Source organism: Ochotona curzoniae, unplaced genomic scaffold (assembly GCF_017591425.1).
Source record: "Ochotona curzoniae isolate NIBS_2020 unplaced genomic scaffold, NIBS_Ocur_1.0 contig_1014, whole genome shotgun sequence".
NCBI lineage: Eukaryota > Metazoa > Chordata > Mammalia > Lagomorpha > Ochotonidae > Ochotona > Ochotona curzoniae.
In genome coordinates this window covers 42,421,569-42,430,743 of record NW_024464920.1, presented here as the reverse complement: position 1 = coordinate 42,430,743, position 9,175 = coordinate 42,421,569, and positions in this window count along the sequence as shown.

Below are 9,175 nucleotides of genomic sequence, written 5' to 3'. Positions count from 1 at the left end.
TTTTTTAAGATTTATTTTTTATTTGAAATGTGAATTTTATAGAGAGAAAAGGAGAAACAGATCTTCCATCTATTGGTTCACTCCTCAAAAGGCCGCAACAGTCAGAGCGGAGCCAATTTGAAGCCAGGACTTAGGCCATCCTTCCTCGGTTGCTTTTCCAGGCTGCAGGGAGCTGGATTGGAACTGGAGCAGCTAGAACTTGCTCTGGTGCCCAGATGGGATGCTGGCACTTAGCTTGCTAAGCTACCATGCTGGCCCAGGTAAATTTGCATTTTAAATAATTTTTCTTCTGAATATTTATTGAGCAGTTGAGAGATAGTAGGGGCTAGGGGAAGATCCAGAAGACAGACAGAGCCTCCATTCCTTGATTCATTCCTCAAATAGACCAGGCTGAAGACAGGAGCCAGTAGACGAGCATGGAGTTCTTCTTTTTTAAAAAAAATAATATTTACATAGTGGATTAGAGCACAAAGGGTCAAGGGCTACAGGAAAGTGAGTAAGACCATTGTTTCCACATTAACATAATTTTTTCTGTATCTGGGGTAAGGGGAGAAACAAAGGGAGAAGCCCCACCCAGCCTCCCACCCATCCCAGGTCCCCGATGTGGGGCATGCTCCGAGGGTCCTGCTCAAGCAGTTTTGATAGTTCAACACTTCTGAATTGCTGCCAATCTTGCCGTTCCAATTGTGATGAAATCTCTTCAGAATCCACTGGCTGACATAGTTTCTTCATGGTTGGGGTTCTGCGATCAGCAGTTCAGTTGGAGGGATCTCCAGAGAAACTTCATCTGAGATGATCCCAAACCTGATTCTTGTGTTGCTTGCCATTACAGAATCTGGCACAGTCTGTCACCCCAGTCAGCTTAAGCACATGCTGGTCATTGCAATTGCTGGGTCAGTTCTTTTTCCAGCCCTGTCTTCCACGTGAACCAGTGGGTGTTGCAGTCCAGCCCAATCCTGCCCACTTCATACTCGGCCCCCATGCAAATCAGTGGGAGCTGCAGCCTCGTTGGGGTGACTCCCCATAACCCCCACCAGGCCTGCCCTCTACCCTGGTTCCCATGCTTGTCAGTATATACTGCAGACCTGTTCAGTCTGTCCCACATCCCATTTAACTCTTGTACTTGTCAATTGGCATTGAAGCCTAGTTCAGCCCAACCTGCCTTACTGTCCAGCCCACACACATACTGGCAGGTGCCTTTCTGTCTAGCACCTGTGTCCCTGTCCAGTGGGAGTTGTAACCCAAGAGGGAGGTGCCCACTATCTCCCTACTAGGCCACTCCAATTTCTGGATTATGCACTCTCCAGGTGGTTCTGGCATTTAGCTTAACAGAATTGCCTCCCCTCCCAGTGCCAGCCTCTGCCATCTGATGCTGTGGCAAAGCCCCACCAATTCTCACCCACTCTAATTTAGTGCATGGAGTTCTGAGTGTCCCTCATGAGGACGTGAGCCATCATCTGCTGCTTGCTGGGTGTGTTTACAGGGAGCTGGATTGGAAAGAGAGTAGCTGGGGCTTGAACTGGGACTCTAAGACAGGTTTGGATGCAAGTGGTAATTTAACCCACTGCTCCAACAACACACACGTCTCAGCTTCAGTAAATGCCAAGCTTGCACTGATTTACATTCTCATTGGGCATGTCTGACATCTGGTTGCTTCACACCCTTGCCAGCTTGCCCTGCTTTGTTGCATGCGTCTCCTCTTACGGCAGTCACACACTCAGCATCCATGTGTGTCTCATGTTCTCTTTCGGATGCCATCAGTTGAGTGTTCGCTCACGGTTGCCAACCCAGGGTTTGTCCCCACAGCTTTCTCTGCAGTAGAATCCTGGTGCTTCTCATGGATTGTGGGGTGAGTGCCCTGAAGCATTTGTAGGTTTCATTACTAAGAGTAATCCTGCTCCCCTTCATTGTAATTGGCTTGCTTTATGCTCTTTGCTTCCTAGTGGATCTGATATTGTTTTAAGCGGGTGCTTCTTACTGGTGGTAGAATTAGAACTCATTGGTAAACCAGTCAGTTGGAGTTGGCATCCGAGTTAGGGCAGCCCAGTGGGGCTCAGCGCTTCTGTTGAATTCTTGTTGGATATGATAGCACAATCAGATTCAACTACAACACTTGGGCTCTGGTCCCAGGGAAGGCAAGTGTGGTTCTCTCCACTGGCCTGGGCAGATGGCTCAGGAAGGGTTCTGTGTGATGTCAGAGAACATGCTGGGTGCCTCGGGCCAATCCTGGTGCTTTGGGTTCTTCTCACGTGGCCTTGGGCAAAACACCCTTAGGTTTCTTATGTGTAAAATGGATGCCCGGGAGCCCAACTCGCCTCCCAGGGTGCAGGTGGGGATCACACAAGATGCTGAAAGGGAAAGTTCTCGCTGCATGGAGTGCTGTTGGCTATTACTTCCTCTCAGTGCAGGGGGCTGGAGTCGGGGTCGGGGGCTCCTGACCCCAAGGCCATAGAGGAGTCAATGTGTGGCTCTGCCAGGGGTCCTGAAATGCAATTGTGTTGGTTTCCTGGGGCCCCTCTCTCTAACCACAGCACCCCTGCCCACCTCTCCCACCCCTCCACTCCAGCTTGGCTGAGCTCCCCCAAGCCCTGTCTGGCCAAACCCTGGCATTGGAAGACTCTAGTCGGCTAGGGGCCTTTGTTGTCCCCGAGCTGCAGGCCCCTCGCTGCGGCCACTCCTGCTCATTTTTCTTGGGAGCTGCCTGGCTGCTGAGAAAGGCCTTTGGAGCCCTGCACTTTTCAGCCTGTGCTATTGAATGTCGTCTCCATTTGTTCTCCCCATTCCGAATGGGAGCATCATTTATCTTAGACTTGGAGCGCTTTCTCTTTTCCCAGCTGCATTTGTTGACACACAGTTAATCTGTTCCTTGCCTCGGCTCCCCTTTCTCCAGACTCAGCCCCCCCAACAAGCCATAAAGTGCCTACAGCTGTGTCCTTTATTTCTCTCCCCTTTCTGTGCCCACTGCGGCCGGGGGAGTGGGGCGTGAGCTGGAATAGCACAGCCATTCCCGCGGACAATAAAGAACAATTTTCAAACATTTTTGCTTTTCATCGGGGAAGCTGATGGCATAAAAGCAAGCGCATCATTTTCTTGTAAATGCTTTTTAAATATGGGTCATTTGGCCATAGTCAGCCCCAGAGGGTGCAAGAGTTTAGAGCTCGAAAAGCAGGCAGGCAGATAGCAGGTTTATTCCCCTTGCCTTTTTCGCTGTGCTGACTGACAGGTGGGGGGTCTCCTGCAACCCCCACCCTCTGTCCCCATCTCCCTTCCCAGGAAGGGCACCCAAAATCAGTGTGCAAAGCTGAGAAGGGCAGCCCTCAGATGAATGGGGCTTCTTTGCTTCCTCCTTACCCAATTCTCCGTATCCATCTTGGTTTCAGAAACCAGAGATTAGAAGTTTGGGATCGGGTCTTTCAGGAAGAGGCAATTTTCCTAAACCTAGCAGTGAGGAACTCTCCCCCATGTTTGCTGCCAACTCTGAAGGTGGAAGGCTGCCAGTAGCTGCCTGGGCTGGGTCTGGGATGCCTCAGGTCTGAGCAGGTGCAGCAGGCAGCAGGTGCCTATGGAGTGTGAGCGAGACAAGGTCAGGGATTGTGCTTCCCAAGAGCCTGCCTCTTACAGGCACAATGCTGAGCTGATGGTTAACATTAGGACGAGAGATTAGAAGCAGCAGAATGGAACACACCATGCTTAAAAGTTGGTCTAACCTGCCACTCACCCCTGGGCAGCCCAGGGCCAGCCTCTACCTCTGAGGAAGGCAGTGGGACCAGAGAAGAGGATTTGGGCCACAGAAAATAGGACCAAGTGTTGTGATACATCTGGGATCAGAGTCAAGTTCTCCACTGCTGGGAACCCGCTGCCTGTGGGGCCTGTAAAACCTGTTCGAGGGCTGTGCAGAGCAGGGCTCAGGTGCTGGCCCTGATGACACAGTCCTCTGGGTGACAGGCCCCGTAGTGAGAACTGAGGACAGTGGTGAAGTGTCTCCATGCAGCATGTCTCCTGTGTGGGCTGTGACTCCAGGGGGCAGGCAATGGTGTTGGAAAACACTTGACAAAACCAATGCTGATCCAGGAAGTAGCACCCATGGGCGACAGGGATGGCAAGATGTGGATATTAGATACTAGAAATGAGCTGGGAGTACACCGGGGAATGACATCAGCTACCTCTCAAATAACTGCCACTGCATGGCAGTACTTGGGGCAGGCCCATGGCTAAAGCCTGGGAGACTGGAGCTCCGTCCTGGTCTCCCACGTGGCTAGCACCTGAGGCATTACTGCTCCTGGGAAACTGGACTTGGGAGCTGGAACCAGGCAGTACATCTGGGCGCTCTTATGTGGAAGGGGTGTCAGCTTCTAGGCTAAACGACCATTCTCTCAAAAACCTTTTTGCACAAAAATAATATTTTGATATAAAAAATTGTTTTTGTTTCAAAAATTGAAAGGCAGAATTAGACACAGGTGGCAGAGAGAGAAGGAGGGCGGAGCTCTTTGGTTCAGTCACCCCCCAAATGACCACCATAGGGCTGGGCCAGGCGGAAGTGAGGAATCCAGGACCCCCTTTCAATCTCCCGCATGGGTAGTGGGGGTTACGGGTGCAGAATCAACCACCCCCTGCCTTCTGGATGTGTTAGCAGGAACCTGGGGCAGAGCAGAGCAGTTGAGACGTGAGCTGGCCCTCAGGTGGGGTGACGGTGTCGCTGGTTACAGCTCAGCCTGCAGTGCCACAATGCTAGCCCTGAGTTTTGTCTGGCGTACCCTCCTGCTTGTCGAATGAGTGAGTGAACGGCGGCTTTGTCCAGTGTGAAAGGACTGGGACCTGCCCGTTTCACAGACGGGCCCTCAGGATTCAGTTTCTCTGGATCTTTCCTGTTGAGATGCTCCCCAGCCAGGCGGGGAACGTTGGCTGTTGGTGTTCCTGGGGCTGACTGGGAACAGAAGCTGGATGTCCACTGCCTTTGTTTTTCTGGGTCTGGAACCCTTTGAATTAAGCTCTTCCCAGGGACTCTTTGCTTACAGTGGGGAGGCCAGCCAGGGGAGTTAGCAGGGGAGGGTGATGGGTGTGTGTGTCTGGGGGAGTGAGAGGGAACACGCGTGTTTTAAACCCTCTCTCATTCTCGGATGTACGTGGTTTATCTGATTCCTAGGCTGTTCTGGCTTCTGTTACGGGTGGTGGTGACTGCTGGTAAACCTGTAATTGGTTTGGCAGCCCTGCTTAGTCATGTCTACCAATTCTAATGGCGTAAGTCCTCCACTGTATCTGCCTGTCTGGGGTCATCATGACGTCACTGCACATGGATCTGATAAGCCCCATTGTTTCCCTAAGTTACACCAAGAGCCAGGTTGTGGTACCTCAGTGTCATACTTTGAGGCTTCCTGTGTTCTTGTCAGCTCTTCCCATGCAAAAGATGCCTTCCTGTCACTCCAACACTAAGGCAGTACACACTGAATTTCCTTTACTTATAACCAAGTGTTCATCTTTTCACAGAGAAATGTTTTCATTTAGTTTAAAAAGATTTATTTATTTGAAAGGTAGAGTTACAGAAAGAGGGAGAGATAAGTGTTTCAATTGCTGCTTTATTCCCCAAATGGCCATAACAGCTGGAGCTGAATCGGGTTGAAGCCAGGAGTCTATAAATTCCTCTTGGTTGGACCCAGCGTGGTAGCATAGTGGCTAAAGTCCTTGCCTTGCACGCACCAGGATCTCATATGGGCACCAGTTCTAATCCCGGCAGCCCTGCTTCCCATCCAGCTCCTTGCTTGTGGCCTAGGAAAGCAGTGGAGGACAGCCCAAAGCCTTGGGCCCGTGTGGGAGACCTGGAAGAGGCTCCTGGCTCCTGGCTTCAGCTCTAGCTATTGTGGCCGCTTACAGATCTTCCTTCCTATCTCTCTTCCTCTCTGCATATCTTTAAAAAAAAAATTCCTCTTGGTTTCTGACAGTGGGTGCAGGGGCGCAAGCACTTGGGCACCTTCTACTGCCTTCCCATGATCCTTAGCGGGGAGCTGGACTGGAAGTGGAGTGAATGCAACTTGACCTGGCACCATATGGGATGCCAGGATTGCAGGGCGTGGTTGAATATGTTGTGCCACATGGCAGTCCACAAAGGAGATGCTTTTAAAGGAAAGATGCCTTCCCAGGACCCCCAGCCGATGACAGCCCTAATTTACCATGTATCTGGAGGCAACACTGATGGGGAAAAGCTACAGTTTCAGAATCCTCAGAAGTGGACAGTTCTTCATCTTGCCAACACATGCAGACGCAGCATCTGTAACATTGTGCATTCCCTGCCCTGGCACTGCCTGGTCCAGAAGCGCCGAAGGCTGGTGACCACACAGATCCATGGCCTCCTTGGAATGACTCCCCACTTCACTCTCCTGCTCGCACACCCAGACCTGGCTTAGTCCACAGCAACATGGCAAATCAGTGTTTTGCAATATCCCACCTCCCCTGCCCCCCGCCTCAATTCTTATCTAACTGGAGTTTTAAAAATATTTATTTATTTTTATTAGCAAGGCAGATATACAGAGAGGAGGAGGCAGATAGGAAGATCTTCTGTCTGATGGTTCACTCCCCAAGTGACCACAATGGCTGGAGCTGAGCCAAGCCGAAGCTGGGAGCCAGGAGCTTCTGGGTCTCTTACAGGGATGCAGGGTCCCTAGGCTTTGGGCCGTCGTCCACTGCTTTCCCAGGCCATAGGCAGGGAGCTGGATGGGAAGTGGAGCTGCTGGGATTAGAACTGGCGCCCATATGGGATCCTGCTGCGTGCAAGGCGAGGACTTTAGCCACTATGCTATTGTGCTGGGCCCCTAACTGGAGTTTAAATGAGCTTTTGTCTTTTTCTGAAACACAGGATTGTTATTCCGCCTCAAGGTATTTCTGGAACTCATGCCTCAAGCTTGTGCTCTGGTTCAGGCCCGCTCCTCTCAGGCACGGAAGCAATGGCTTTCTTTTTGCCTTTCTTCCTGTCCTCCCTCCAACTGGCTCTCTTTCCTGCCGCCACGTTGGTCTTCCTTGTGTCCTTTGCTCACCTGAAACTCTGCCGCCCTTGTGTCCACTCCTGTGGATCAGGGTGCTTCTGTTGTGCACATCGGACTCTCGGTTCCTCTAGTTTGCAGATGTGCGTCACACACCTGCCGCTTGTGTCGGTTTGAGCCCGTTCTGCTGGAGCAGCCTTTCTGCTGGCCAGGGTGCACTGGTGCTCAAGCGTAACTGTCTCCGGTGAGCTTCCTGCTCCTTGCACCCACGCCGCCTGCTGCCATCCTGGAGGACCTCGCTCCTGTTGCGGGCATCTCCCACCGTGAGCGCTCTGGGCACGGGGATCTCGGTCATGTTTGCATCCCTAAGGGCCCCGATCAGGACTTGGCGCAGATGATACTCAGCCAATGTTTGCTGAACAAGCGGATGTGGATTTGGGTGCTGACAAGTGGGGGCTTCTCTTTGAGACACATGGTAGAGACGTAAATGAAGTGAGAATAATGTGTGATTTCTCTAATTCCTTACCCCTTTGTAGTACCCTGAGATTTATCATTATTATTTTGTTCCAGGAAAAGACTTTATTGTGATTTGCTCTGATTACAAAAGCAGTCCTCATGGACTGGTAGCATGGTATCTAGCACAAATTCTGGCAGCAGTCTGCAATTTGAAATTTGCTATGTATAGCAAACAAGGTTACTGTATGCCTGGCCCACAGTAACGTCTTTGTCTTCGCTTTCTTGCCTAAACAACGGGTGTGATTACAGCAGCGATGCCTCAAGATTGCTGTGAGATTGGACTTGAATGTGCAGGTAGTGCTTAGTGGTGCCTGGCATGGTACCAGCTCAGAACATATTTTCAGCTCTTACTATGACGTCTCTGCAGAAGAGCAGAGACCCTAAGTGACGCGGATGTGGTGGGAGTCCCTGGCTGAGGACCTAACCCGTGTTTTCCAAGGACACCCATATTAGACTCCACAGGCTGTGGGAGTAATTATCAGCCTTGCTCCATCAGGGCTCATTTGGAACTATAGGAATCAGAAATGATTGTGTGGTAACTGCCTGGGTCTCCCTTGGCAGGGTGCTGGCTAACCGTGCTGCAGTAGGCACCCTTCAGAGAAGTGTGGTCCTGTATAAAACCATGAGCGAGGCATGCCAGCGTCCCTGCTCCCCAAGCTGTCCGGTCAGGCCGGATAGGGTCATGCCTGGTTCCTGTGGCTCTTCAGTGCTGGCCAGGTGGGCACAGCCTCCCAAGCTGTGTGCCTCGGGGTTGGGGTGGGGAGAAGGGGCATCGAAGTCTGAGGTCTCTTCTCTGTTAGGAAAAAGAATACTGAGTTCAGGCAACGAGCAGCGCTCGCCACAGTGCGTGTAATGGAATAGCATGTAGCCGTTAACTTTTGAAGGATATTTATTGACATGGGAAAATGCTCACAATGTTAGAGAAGAAAGCAGGATACAAATCTGTAAATACAGCATGATCCCAATCTCGTAGTAAAATAAATTATATATGCATAGAAAAAATACAGGAAGGAAATACACTAAAACAGTAACAGTGACTTTCCCAGGGTGGTGGGATTTAGGGGTAAATTGTTAATTTTATCATTTTTCTGCATTTTCCAAACCCTCCACAATGAATGAGTTATGTAATCTCCAGGAAAATGGAAGCTGATGTAGGCAAAACTTCTTTCTGGGAGGCAACAGAATCGACATGGCGCTAAGGGGGGTGGGGAGGGAGGAGGGGAGCCCAGAGGGAGGACACAGGAAGAAGGCAGGTGGCCACCTGGCCTGCCTGCTTCCCGGGACCCTGGGGCCGTGAGAGTCAGACGCCTGGTGGCTGTTCGATAAAGAGGCAACCCAGACATCTTGCTTTAAGAGCCACACTCTGTGCACCGCTTCCCCCTGGTGCTAGAGGGCAGTGGGCAGAAGGGTGCTTGGTGTGGTGGCCGGGGCCTTCTGGCCATGCCCACTGCAGAAGTGGAAGCCTGCACCTCTGGTCTCTGACCTGCCCTAAATGATTCCCCATCTCCAGTGGAAAGCCAGCACTAGCTGAGCAAGTTCCCACTCACGGTCACCTCCCGCCTTACAAAGTCCTGTGGACTGGCCTTGCTGAGATAGTTATTGCTTAAAACGGCCTGAGCCCTCCCGCCCTCCCACTGTTCCCAGCAGAGAGGTCCCAGGAGGCAGTGTGGGTCCACGTGCAGGGTGCA